Source organism: Lactuca saligna, chromosome 7 (genome assembly GCF_052625555.1).
Source record: "Lactuca saligna cultivar CGN05327 chromosome 7, ASM5262555v1, whole genome shotgun sequence".
Classification (NCBI taxonomy): domain Eukaryota; kingdom Viridiplantae; phylum Streptophyta; class Magnoliopsida; order Asterales; family Asteraceae; genus Lactuca; species Lactuca saligna.
Window position 1 is genome coordinate 184,493,081 of NC_136423.1, and position 14,880 is coordinate 184,507,960.

Here is a 14,880-nt window from a genome sequence, read left to right on the forward strand (position 1 = left end):
TAAACCCATTTGGGATTAAAACACTCTGACCAAGAGTCTATACTTTAAATATTAAAATATTTACATAAGTATACTAGTCTGCATTCATACTAAAATCAGTGTCACTAGGACAATACAAAAGAATTACGATTGTTGGACAACGCAAGTGGGCTTAGAGACATGTGGTCAAAACTGGGAAGATATAGCCTGATTACCTATATTATCCGAGGGTTGACTAGCATGTGCCTAAGTTTAATTGTGTGGTTGCAACAATGCTAAAATCTTACCAACCCTACCACAATGAGAGCAGTAGAACATAACATTAAACTTAAAATACTATAGGAGTATTTGGTGTTACTATAAGTACTTCATACTAAAGAACTAAAACGGAATCTTCATTACTAAGTTGATAGTTGCTAAGCGGATACACTAAGGCTATATGTAAGTAGGATGTTATAGACTTAGAATCTGTAAAAATTTTACTTTACCCCTATTCTGTGTGAATTTGGAGTTAAGGTCACTTATTCGAAGGCCTATCCTGTTTTGATTACATATAACCGGTATGCACTTCACAAATAGCGACGTAACTAATGAAGATTTTTCTAAATAATTATCTAGATATTTCGTCTAATAATTATTTTCTTACCCCAATTCTCGTGTAGATAACATGGCTGGACTCCATCCCCACGGCAACCTGTTCCTTCCGAACGAAGTTATTGCTGGATGGTTTGGAGAAGAACCAGATAATGATCATCCGATCCCTCTGAATGATCACCATGCTGAAGACCTTTCGGATGGTGCTAACTTCGAACCCGAGGTTGACGATCTACCTCAGGCAGCTCCCGTTCCAATTCCTAACCCTCGTCCGGCTTTTCATGGCCCGATGCCTCTATGGGTGGAATGTTTGGAAACATGGAGTGAAGGTCAAGATCAACCTATGTCGTTTAATGGAGACCGGAGCTTCTACAACGTAAGCAAAGGGAGCACAGCAGATAGAGTTCTACCAATACTGATCCATAGAGTTGCCCGAAACGAGATTCAGGGCATAACAACCCTGCAACGTATCGCAGAAGTTGATACAAGTGGAGGAATGCATATGCTTCGCACCAGTCGGCTTGAACATGCTCGTGAGAGGTCTGAGAGAGACCATGAGACCTTACTGCAAGCACTAGCTGAAACTCGAGCCGAAGTTATAGAGCTCCGAGTACGCCAGAGAGTTTACGAAAGAAACCTTCTCGATGTGGAACGACAACTGGCTGAACTGAGAGTTCACCAGAGGGATGACCGTTGCCAGGAGTAGATGCTTTACTCTATTTTCATGGTTAAAGGAAATCTTTTTTCTGTCTATGCCCAATGTGGCATTTTCTATGAAACTATCTTGTACTGTAAGTACTTTTGTTTGGGTCTTTATACTGTCAGGAACTATCTTCTGTGGATAGATTTAAGACCTTTACAATGTCATTTTCCTGAATCTTTACGTCATGAATATAAAAGATATTGACAGTCGACTAACTTCTGTGTCATTCCTTATTCAAGTACTCTCATCATACTTTCATTGGAGTCTATCTGAAACATGCTTTAGTCAAGTCATGGGACTATAGTAATTTAGCTCCGGAGACATTTCCAAGTCTCTTTCAGTGGTTGGATCATGTTATTCACCAACCTGCGATACCTCGGCTTGAACGACAAACGTCTTCAGACCATTCTATGAACTTACTTCTACCTATTGTTAGGACTGCATCATAGGGATGTAGGTCAAACCTTCGCGAACATACTTCCAATCTGTGCTAGGACTGCATCATAGGGATGTAGGTCAAACTTTCTAGAACATAATCTTACTCTTTGATTGAACAATCGAAGTACATCTAGGGTCAACCAGAATCGCTCACAAAAATCCTTATCTTTCGTATTACATAATCATGTCGTCGACCGGAAACAATCAGCCGAGCAACAAAAACCCTATCCTCCATATCGACGCAGCTACGTTACAAGCAGCAGTAGCAGCTGCTGTGAAAACTTTCCTTTCACACATCAACTCCGGTAACACAAGCCAGACTGACAATGAAGTCGAGAGTACCGATGGTAGTACCAAACCGGGAAACCAACAAATGACAATAGTCATGGATTTGCGAAACCAAAAGACTGAAAGGATGAGACGATATCGTAAAGCACTAAAGGAGCGCAAGAGAGCCCAAAGACTTGCCATGCCACAGCCACAAGTGGCAACTCCTACAGAACGCTTTAGGAAGCAATTTCCAAGGTGGAGTAACGAGGAAGGCACTCATGTCCACATAACACTATCTAAACACCGCACTCCCATCACCAATGCAAGTACTAGCCAGTCATGCCACCAATGCGGTGAAATTGGACACCTCAAGAAAGACTGCTCGATAGCAAAGAACTCGGGTGCAGATGGGAAGATCCTCAGGATCACAGCCGCAGGAGATCCTACTCCGGAACCCTCGTTAATGTAATTTAGGCATTTCATTGTAACAGACTTATAAACTATCCGAAACTAGTGCAACTAGAGTCTTACCTTTTGCGAGATCCTGTCTATATAAGGATTCTCGTGCTGCGTATACTTGTCTTTTGTAGTATACCTTATTCGCAACAATAGTCTTGTAGTTATCCTATGATACTGCAACTCTGTTCATGGTTCTACGGTTGTGTTTTGTCTGTAAACGCCTTATGTTCAAATCTAATGTCTTTAAGTTTCTGTATGATTCTGACATTATCATACGACCCGATTCAATTTGATCCTCACAAAAAAAAGCTTTATACATACATCCCTTTGTCAGTGAATGTCATTTTAGCAAAGCCGGCATATCAGAACACCGAAGTACTCATGCATGGAGTACCCCATAGCTCTTTTCTTTTCCGAAGAAATCCCTGAAGTACCACTCGTACAGTACGTCAAGTTTAACCTAGGGATTCATGCGGTTGATCTATCACCAAGGAATGTATGCATAAGAGTGATATATAATCAAGGTTCTACAGGTTTATAATTAATGGTTCCACTTTAAATTCTTTTTCCTCGATGGGATGTGAGCTTAGAGAAGAATCAGTTATTCGACTACCTTTTCAATCTTAATTATATACGACTCGTATACACGAGATTGTGGTTGTGAAACCATGTATGAATTCAATATGAACTTTAGGACGTAGAACTGCTTAAGTCTACGAGTAATCGCATCGTCATGTGAAAAAACTTAGAACCTAGTATGACTCCCGTAAACGGATCGCCCTACAGTCTAAACACTCCGGAGATACAGGAACAGTACAGACAACTTAGTGAACTACACAGAAATAGAATTAGAAGACCAGGCTTCTCACCCTGGAGAACCCCGGTCATATTCTTCCAGAGATCGACGGATTGCATCGTATGTACCTCGAATATCGAGGACTCTGTCAATATTTTTCATTAGAAATCATTATCTCTGCCTCACATAGATGAAATTGGTTGAGTAAACGCAAGGAAAGCGTTACTTTCATAAATGGAAATGTGATCCGAATATCACCAGTTCGAGTGTTAGGGAAGGATGTCCGGAAGACTATCTTCCAAACTCGATGCAGACACTTCGAGTCTGTAGTGATACCCTTTGAATAGGACCAATACGCCCATAGTTTTCATGAGCTAATTAGGTAGGGTACGTCTTTCTTACTTGGATCAGTTCGTCATTTCTCCATGTAATGACTTACTTATCTACCCTCGTAGTAAGAAGAAACCCATGGAAACATTACCTTCAGAGGTACTTTTCGCGAAGTTCTCTAGGAACGAGTTTTGAAATTGAAGAGTCAAATTTCTATGACACATTGTTAGTGATTTGGGAAATTTGGAGTACTCTTTCAATTTGTCAAAACTGTTGAGAATTTGTCGACACCAGAGAGCTGACAGAAATTTGCCAGATTCTAGGTCTTACAGACCTACTGTCATAGTTCATCCAGAACTCCTCGCAAATCAGAGAAACCCGTACGACTTCGACCCAGCAAGGGGTGGGCTTTGACTGGGAAATTAAACAAGGGAAGGAACCTTTGGAATTCCAAGTGAGAGACCAAGTTCCTTAGGAAGTCTCACTCTAGGAATGGCTTAATACGCTTCGTAAAGTGTGGAAAGCTAAATCCAAGATAGATAGGACCTCCGAGATTCTTACCAGAATCGGTCTTGTGACTCACACAAACTAGACCTACTCCGCGAACTCAGTAACCTACGTTTACTCTTCGCATCTCGATCGTGAAACCATACCTTTCCGTTAGGACTCTTGTAAGTCCACTCGTCGAGATCCTCACCTTCGTATTAGAACCGTAGTGACCCTCGACCGAGAGGTCAAGCGGACGAAGCAACGTCATCACCCGTTAGTGAAGGTTCGTTCGGATACCAACCGAAAACCTGAGTTCACTTAGGAGCGTTAGAAACAATCGTTTACAAAGTTTCCTCCTCATGACTCGATCATCCGTACCTACTTCCTTGCCTAAATTCTAATTTCGGGACGAAATTCCCTTTAACAGGGGGATGATGTGACAACCCAAAATTCCCATTCCATACAAACCATATCAAGCCAATAGAAGTTAGAACAGTTACATTGAAATTCCAGACATCGGGTTTAAGTTTGGCAGTTTTTCAGGTTTACACTTAAGGAGATATCAGGAGAGTGGACACACTAGGGTTTAGTGCAACACTGTTATTCCAATACTCTAGGATATTAAAGTTCATTCCAGGAATAAAAATATTTTCTGCCAAAAATCCCAGGACTATAAATAGAATTTTGAACCAAATTCATTCATTATTCGCATTTCCAACTAGAGAAAAGCCATTTTCTCTCTCACGGATCTTCGGGTTTTCATCCCAAATCGTGAGTACACTTATCTAGTTGTCTTATAATGCTTATTATGTGCTTAATAACTTAGATTACATAGCATATCTGTGAGATTTGGGAGTTTACCGCCCAAGAACGTTCTTGGAGAGTAAACTCCTATATGAGGCTTAAATGTTACCTAGTCATTTCCCCATGATATGTAACAAACTTAGGCTTATTTATAAATGTATTTAAGACTAGAAAACAATAAAAAAACACCAAGACCTAGGTGTTCACGGCCCAAGAAATTCTTGGACCGTGAACTCCAAAATTAAGGGCCTAAGAGTGTTTTAATCACTCCTAAAGCCTTCGACATTAACCTCTATTTAATCCTAGCTAATTTGTGGACTTTAAAACATCAAAGACACCTCCCAAAGTGAGTTTACGGCCATAGTAATATTCTTGGGCTGTGAACATCAATCAAGGGCACCAAAGTGTGCCTAAGGCCCTCATTAGCCTTAAAACAAATGCCTAGAAACTATCCTAGATGTGCTTGGGACTTGAAAGCATAAAAACACACATTCCATGAGATTTTATGGCAGTAAACTCCAAAGGAAATGGCCTTTGGGCCGAAAACTCCTAAAAGGAGTGTATTAATGCCCTAAACCACCCAAAGGATTAAACCACCAAGTAGAACTTATTCTAGAAATCAAGTAACACTTCGAAACAAAAATGTCAACATATTTGAGAGCTTACAGCTGTAAACTCAAGGGTTTACGACCGTAAACTCCTTTTGTGGAGTTTAATGAGGAGTAAACACATATATAAGGTCCTTGGGAACTTTAAACCCCTTTAGCCTTGTCCCACAACAACTTAGATGCAACCCTTAAGACTTATAACACCTATACAAGGTGTTTACATGTTCAAGAGGGTCCCAATTTACTCTATTAGTTATTGTTTGGCTAATTATTTATATATATGTTCATTATATGATAACTAGGCTTGTGCGTGTGTACAAGTCTCTGTTTGCCACCTAACACAATATCTGACACTCCAATCCAATCCACTCACCACAAGTGAGTTCATACCCCTTAATCAATGTTTTAAATGTTTTTAAATGTTTTACGGGGGGGGGGGGGGGGGGGGGGGGGATACAAGTAGAATCATGATACTTATTATATCAAATCACATGTGATTAATAAGCAGCATTTAAATGATTTACTACTCATTAGCCGTTTTACCAAACAGTTTCCTTCAAATGATTTCCATAAACATTTTATATGTTCTAAAACTCCTTATTACACTCTACATTTTACTCTGTATGTTTTATTTCCAACTTATTTACAATTGTGATTCAAACAAATGTTTCTTTATACTAAATTGTTTTATCAAACCCATGCCTTCAAACCGTTTTATAGATTGACATCAAGTCGATCTTTTCTTAAGATAATAATTATGTTCAAAGGTTTTACAAAACTTATTTATGCTTTTATATTATAAATTGCATGCCTCTATATGTATAGTTATATAAGAAATGTTTAAAAGACTTATGAAGGCTATCCACCCTATTTCCTTTTCGCGCTTGAGATGTGGTCTGGTGGGATATCGGGTACTCGTCTGAAGGTTGTTTAAATATTAGTTATATAACATATGTACATATATAGTCATAAAGGCCCTTCCAGTTCATCCCATGCCCTTGGGTAGCAAGGGTATACATCCATGTCCATACGTACCAGTTAGATTACTAGTAAACTACCATATGGGTAGTTTAGGAAGATACTAAAACTATTACTAGAACGCGATATCATACCATGAGTCAGTTCATTCATGAGTCAAAATATACTAGAAAGATAACATATACAACTATACTAGGAGAGAACATATACAACTATACTAGAAAGAGAACATATACAACTATACTAGAAAGAGAACATATACAACTATACTAGAAAGAGACCATATACAACGATACTAGAAGGAGTACATTACTATACTTGCTAGGTAGAGAGCACGTACATTATAGCTAGAACAGTTCATTACATTACATATATATATATATATATATATATATATATATATATATATATATATGAATACGTTAAGTATTGTGATATGTATCGGAGCATGCCTTAAATGTCATGGCCCGAGTTGTAGCCAGAGTCTCTTGGAGGGAGAGCGTGAGTTTGCGTATAGATCTATACTTGATTGACTATCCTACACCTTGCTGCTAGCTACAGCCGAACCTGCAGGTCTACGGGTGCCAAACATCATACCTTTTTACGACCATTCTTATGTCGTTGTTACCAGTCAATAGTATGGTACAATAAATCACATGATGCCTTAATATAAATCCGGTTTAAGGTAGTTAGTATAGCAGTAGTTCTTATAGCGCTACATTTTAGTACTACGTTAATTTTCCCTGTACATATATTTAGTGATCTATTCACTTAAACTATAAATGTAAAAACTATATTTTGTTAATGATAGTTACACTTGGGAAAATTACACACTTTTACATAAAATGAACATTTAGAATAGTTAAGTCTTGGTAGAAGACTACATTTAGAACAGTTAGGTCTTGGTAGAAGACACCCTTATATAATAGTAGGAATCATAGGGATTTCTAGAGTTTTTCAAACGTTTACAGTTGTTTTACAAACATTTTTATACTTACAGTTCATAAACTTACAAATTCTTACATACAAATTAATACACTAAAATACTTACGATCTCACCAGCTTCAAAGCTGATACTCGCTTTCAAAATTACTTGTATCCTCAGGTCATTATAGATAGGTACGACTCATTACCAACTAAATTCAATAGTAAAGAGGACTTCTGTTTAGGTACGACTCATTTATTCCCATGGATGATTTTAATGTATCAGATTAATTCTTCATTGGCTACCGATTAAGATAGTTAGGTTCATGTTCGCTATTCCTAATTCTTAGAAAACAAATTAACTCAAGCAATGTCCAGTTGTCTAAATTAACGGGTTTCCTAGATTATTGATTCGGGTTAAGTAAGACTTGTAGTGGTTAACTAAATTGGCCCTTCAATTAACCTCTTCTCGATGTTCATCCAACAAGCTTACACATTAACTTACCTATCTTCTAGTTAATTCTAGTTTCACGTTCGTTATTCCTAGACATACAACTATGTGGTCACAATAAATCATATGAAATTAATAACTAAGAGATGTTCATACAACTTAATTACTGATTTATTAATAGAAGAATAGTTATTGTCAACACATAAGGTTCTTTAACAAGCTTAACAAAACATAATTACCAATCAAAATTAATCCTACTCAAATAATCAATCCATGTTCACAAAATTGTCTACCCTAACAGAAGAATAAGTTTTTAGCTCATGATTGCAGTAAACATAAACTCAAAAACGAAATCAAAGTATGTAAACATGATTCAAATCAAAAAGTTACTAAGAATAAACCAAAATTGTCTTGATTCTCTTCACAATTGAATGTAGGGTTGATTCTTTTGTTCCTCACAACCTAGCAGCACTTCCAATCGTTTCTCAGCCTCCTAGGGTTTCTCTCCATGCTATGATATCGATCTGAAAGTCCCTTTATATAGATTTTCACAAAATAGAGGCTACTCGGCGAGTCCAGTGACCTACTCGGTGAGTCCGTCACTTAAAACCCGTGCACGGCAAGTCAACGCGTCCAGAATCGCGAAAGTTCGATACAACTCGCCGAATAATCTACCCTACTCGCCGAGTACGTTTCGAATCAGCATTTTCTCAAAACACAAAAGTCGTCCGAAATTGTGTCTACTTTTCAGAACATTTTGAATCTCGTCAATCAGAGTTACGGTTCATGAGATATGGCCAAAACACTGACGAGGGGTCAAGCTGTCCAGCAACATCCTTCTTTATTCAAAATCCAAGATCCAAGCTTCCAATAGCTAGTTCCGCTTCATTTTCCTTTCGAGCATGTCTTTGTTGCTGAAAAAGAAATATTTAATCTAATTAAGCACCTTTTGTTCATTAAATGAGACAAAATCAACATAAAGTATTAAGATCATGCATGAATTTTATAACTAAATATGCCCATATCAGCGACCTTGACGTTGGCCATTTGTAGAACTATTTACTCCCCTACCAGAACCATTGTTGCTTATTTGAACCATTCCTGCTATTACTGCAGCTATTACCGCAGCTATCAATGCGACATTTTCTGTTGTAGGAGGGGGTGATGGTGGAGGTGGTGCGTTGTTGACACGGCGTGTAGATCTACCGGGCGGCATTGTGATGATAAAGAAATAGAATGAAGAATATAAGTTTTTAGTGTGTTAATAAATTTGTCATTTTTATCAATTTATAAATTCTATTGAACTACCCATGGTTTAGAGTTTGCCTCATAATAAAAGTTTGCACACTTTTAGATAACTTATGAATTTGAGTGGTAGTCAAAGAATTTATACACAACGGAATTTCTTCATATATATTAAACACATGTCGAGTTACATTTGGAGTTAGGAAAAGTTTCGACCCTTCTAAGGATCTCCGATACAGAAGTTAAAGAAAAGTAAGACTTTTAGTCGAGTTCCTAATCTATAACAAAATTTTGGGATTTAGCAAGCACTACTTGCGACGTAGGTTGCGCTTGGAGCTTGACTTCGCGTCTGGTTGCTTTGCTTCCATAATCCGCCTATCGAAGGCGGCTTGCTGTTCCCTCATCTTTGTGCTTGGAATGCGTCGGCGCAGAGATGGGTGTCATCCTACAACCTATCCAGTCGACGGATGTCGGAAGTGTGAACTTGTACTTCCACGTTGACTTGGCGAAGTCGATTTGCTTGGACCCTAGATTGATAGGACTGGTTGGCCAGTTTGCCCACCATGACTGGGAGTGCTCAGTCGACTAAACCTCCATCCCTGATGTCGTAGAAGTTCTGACACATACCGTAGGGAGGACGTATCCCTTGTTGTTGGCTCCAATGGTGGAGATGACTTCCCCAAACGTGATTCGGTCCCTGGAAGTTCCTCCTAATGGCTGGAGGGTCGACTACTTCTGGTTCTGAGTCCGTACCAGAGTCATCCCCTTCATCCAACTCGCTAGGTTCTTCATCCTCTTCAGGATCCTCCTCTACGCATCCTCCATTTCCCTGGTTCGGGTAGTAGGGGTCCCCTGGTGGGTGGAATCCAGCCATTTGACTATACGAGAATAGGGGTATAAGAATTGAACAAAATTTGAAAACATGTAACACTAAACATGTCGATTAAGCTATTACATGCACCAAATACTCCTATAGTGTTTAAATTTGTATATTTGATACTAGTGTTTATTTTGGTAAGTTTTGACTTGTTGCTCACTACGACGATTCCTCGACATACATTAGTTCAATCTCGGATAAATATAGTTGATCAGGCTATATTCGTCCCAAATTCGATTACATATATCGAGAACTAATCGTAGTGTCCAACTCGTCTTAATACTTCGTGTATAGTTCTAACCATGAAAATATATCGTTGTATGCATGTATTTTGTACTTTTACGACCCAAAATAATCTTTTTAAATGAAACGAGGTTTTAGGTGTAAAAACGTTTTGTCAGAGACTTTGACTCCCTAAGCATTTATAGTTTGTATATCTTATGTGGTTCGATATACTTAGTTCACTATAAACAATGCTATGATACCAATCTGTCACACCCCCAAACAAGAACGACGGAATCGTTCGAGGGTGGATGACTTCATGTAGTATCGTAACAATTGAATACATAGTAAAGAAAGCAATACAACCATCACATATATAATTTAAAAGTTTACATTGTTGAAAGGTACTTGTTTCAAAAGAAATTACAACATGATGTTTCAAATGAAATTAAACTAACGCCGCAGCGTCCCTTCTTCAAAAGCTGTAGTTTACCTGTATTACTGAATCCCTGAGAAATATAAGTAGTTTTGAAAGAGTAGGTCAGCATTTAAGTTAGTGAGTTCATAAGTATTTAGTGACAATGTTTATATGAAAAAAGAATGAAAAGGGTTTGTTCACGTTAAATGTTCCAAGAAAATCCCATATTTTCTACATAGTAGATGGTAGTTTGATTTTTTCCAAAACTGTAATGCAATAGTGCTTTTCATGCCTAAAATAGTAGTTTTATGTGTAAATCGTTAAGGCATTTGAAAAACCCCGTAAATCAATGTGTTTTTAATACTCCATGTGAGTCTTATAATCATTCTTTTTTACTAGGATGCCTATATCAACGTTCTTCTGGTGTTGGAAAGTTATGACGTTTGTCACCCAAGGCCTGCCGGTCTAGCTGTAGCTAACAGCTTAGGTGTGGGATTGTCAATCTCGTATAGATCTATACACAAGTATCATGCTCCCCCTACAAGGGATTATGGTATATAATACAGGACTTAAAATGCATACTCGAAATTACGTGAAATGTCTCACAAAGTTTAGTATAAATAGATTTACGTATGAAAATGTCCATTTGTTCTTGTATATGAAAATATCTTCTTTGATGTAGTGTACCTAGTATGTAAATGTTCATGATTTCCTCGTAAACTATATCTATTATAGTTTTTCAAAGTGTGTTTCGTTCATATAGTAAACCTAGTGTAATGCTCACTCCTTACGTAAAGTATAACACGTAAAGTGATTTAACTGTTCACATATACCTAATGTAAAATGGAGCATTTAATTTGTATATATATATATATATATATATAAACACGTTTTATGTCCACGAGACAAGGTGTTATTGAAAATATATATTTCATACAAGAATACTCATATAGTAGTTTATGAATCACATATGATTACTTAGATAAAAAAAAATTATATACTGAATCGTTAAGTTACACACGATAATAACCGCGTGTTTTACTTGCATTCCCCCCCCCCCCTTAATATTGTATAAAAAGGACTTTGACTCGAGAAAGCGGATTTTCTCGGGATTCTTGGGAATCTTGGGAGCACAAACGACCTTCGGGGCTTAAGTATGGACACCGGGGCTTCGGGATATCTCGTGCACGGAAAACGAGGCAAAAACGCAAGAAAGATGAGAGAAAATGAGTAATTCCCTGGAACCCTTGCATCCCTTTTATAGGGGCTGGGAACCGCCTCGGTACGTTGGGCGTACGCGATTACGTTCGGCGTACGCGTGCGTCATGCGTGACCGCATCCTCGACTGCCTCGGAGCTCGGATGGGATGGGGCATAGCATCGCATAGTGGGCGACGTGGACGATCCGAGGCCTAGTCCTCGCATACGCTGGGCGTACGCTGTTACACCGGGCGTAACTTGGATTGGGCTGGTGACTCCCCCTTCGCATAATACCGAATTTTGTTTTAAATATATATTTTTTTATTATTTAGTAAACTTCAAAAATTCATATCTTCTTCATACGAACTCCGTTTTCGACCTTCTTTATATCCACGCGTAGGAGAGACTACGCTCTACAACTTTTGTTTAGACTTCGTTGGCAAATTTTGAAATTATTTTTATTATTTATTTTTTAAAAGGTCGGGGTAAGAAAAGTTCGTTAGAAATCCATAACTCCTTTATCCGATGTCTGTTTTTGCCAGACTTTTTACCGTTGAAATACCATTGTTGAGACCTTAGATTCTCATTTAGGTCATTCCGGCAAAAAGTCGCTCGATCTCTATTTCGATTTTTTAGCTGTCTACCGCTATACCGAACTTGGAAAAATTATAACTTCCTCATATGAGGTCAGATTTGGACGTTCTTTTTATGTACGCTCACGGTTTAGTGACATCTAACATAGTAGGTAAACAAAATAGAGACTTTTGTACATTTTATTTTTAAAGTTAACTTCATTATTTTCAAAAGTGGTTAGAATACTTGACTTTTTAAGTCATTACATAGAACCGAAATATCGGGTTATCACACAATGGCATTTGTAACAAAATAATAAAAACATTGAAAGGGGGAGTCAGCGATCCTATCCAGGTTACGCCCAACGTACCTAGATTTACGCCCAACGTAAATCGAGGATCCAGACCCTATAAAAGGAAGTCGAGTACAGCCGATTCTTTTGCTCAATTTCTTTCCTTCTCTCATGTTTTTACCTCGTTTTTCGTGCAAGAATTATCCCGAAGCCCCAGTATCATTCCCGAGACCCGAAGCAAGTCCCGAAGCCTCGAAGCTCCCGAGAAGTAAGATTCCCGAGCCAAAGCTCTGCCCGCGAGGAGTCCCGTTTTTGTGAAGATCTTCCAGATCTACAGAAGAATACTACTTCTACAAGTCGTAGTGTTGTTCGATCACCTTCTGATCAAGTGAGTGTGTAGTTACCTTCTTCTAACGCATAATTATGAAGTATTTTATATGAAATACGTGTTATCTGTATATTTTGTTGTTATATGTGTGAATGTATATTCACTTTCTTCTATCTCATAGATATGATTTATCTCTATGAAATACGTGTTATGTGTATGTGTCTCATATGTTGTTTGGAATATTTATTGAATGAGAATGTTATAAAGGTTTTAAACTATGTATAAAAATATATATTTTTATCTACTAATATGTCGGGTAGAACATGGGTAGATAGTTGTGTGATAAACAAATGAGAGGCCTCGATGTTGTTTTTGATTCAGTCATCTAGCGGAGTTTAGATGACGACCACAAACTTTTCTAGACAGTCCTTTGGAACGCTAGCAGGTTCGTCACCTGTAGGTGTTAATGAACTTGGGTGTTCATTCGATGTACTCCATCCCCCTCATGGTTGCCTTATTTGACATATATTGATGGGAAACCCCTGAATGCATGTGTTGTCGCCCCCAATGAAATATTCTAAGACTAGGTCCCTTGTGTTAGTTATTTTAGGGACGTAAAGTGAGAATAACGGGAATGAGTAACTGGGTTATTGTTGGTTGGTGGAATAAAATATAATTATTTATTGTGGGTTGAAAACCCTATATGCTCACCAGGCTCCCAAGTCTGACCCACTCAGTTTTTCTTTGTATTACAGGTAGTGGCGTCAGAATATAAGTTGGATGATTTGTCAGAATATTTTGGATTATAGACCTGTTGTTGTAAATAACTGTTGTAAGGTCTGTATTGAAATGTTTATGCTTTTGGTCTATTTATCGGAACATGACATCCCAAGTATTGTAATATAATGAAAAATACATTTCTTTAAGAAATGCTTTGGTAAATCTTATTTTTATCATATTTTGTTTTGGGAACAAATTCCGCAACTCTTTTAATTAAAGCATTACTCTGAAATCATTTTAAAAACATAAATTAAACCGGTCTTTTCTGACCGTGATCTTGAGGATGTCACAGACAGCTCAATCCATTATAAATAAGTATTTAAATACAAAACATTTGACACAACACTTTTAATAACCCCACTCTTATGGCATGATTTGGAGCTTATGGAAGTCTCGTAATGACCGTATTTTCAAGTAGGTGAGAACATTCTTAATCAAAATTGTTGACAACATTCAAGCGTTGGTGTTTCTTTGGCTAAAACAAAGGGGTGGAGTGGGGTCTCGTATGTGGAGCGATTTATGTTCATTCCCTTTCGCCGTCTTTTATTTGTTCTTTTATATACATCTGAAACTTCACTGTTCATAAGTCTTTGGGATTTAATTATATACATAATTATTCGCCATTAAAAAAAATTGTGTTATTCACAATCCAACAACATAAACAAACATTTTAGAAATATGTATTTTGCACTTTTTAATTTAGTTATTTCATGAGTTTAAATCTCTAATACACCAATGATGTAATTGAGTTTTATTAGAATTTCTGGTATTTGTTAAATGCAAATACAATCTGTATTTGTATTATTTGTTTATCTACAAACAGTGGACGTACAATAAAAATTAACACTAAACCTTGTATTTGACAACGAAGGAATAAGTAGTTGGTGGTGTATAAATTATTAGTCTTAGCAGAAGAATATAATTGATTAATTAATGGTTTTCTAAAGAGTGAAGTTATGTGATGATTGAAGGAAGATTCTACACTCTATACTCTATAGCTTGCGATTATGTTCTGGGGCACGTGTGGTGAGAACCGACGACCGATGTTTAGACGGTCAACACGGTTTAACCCAAAAACCCAAATTGACGACTCATGTCCTCTCCCTATCTTTACTTTTGCTAA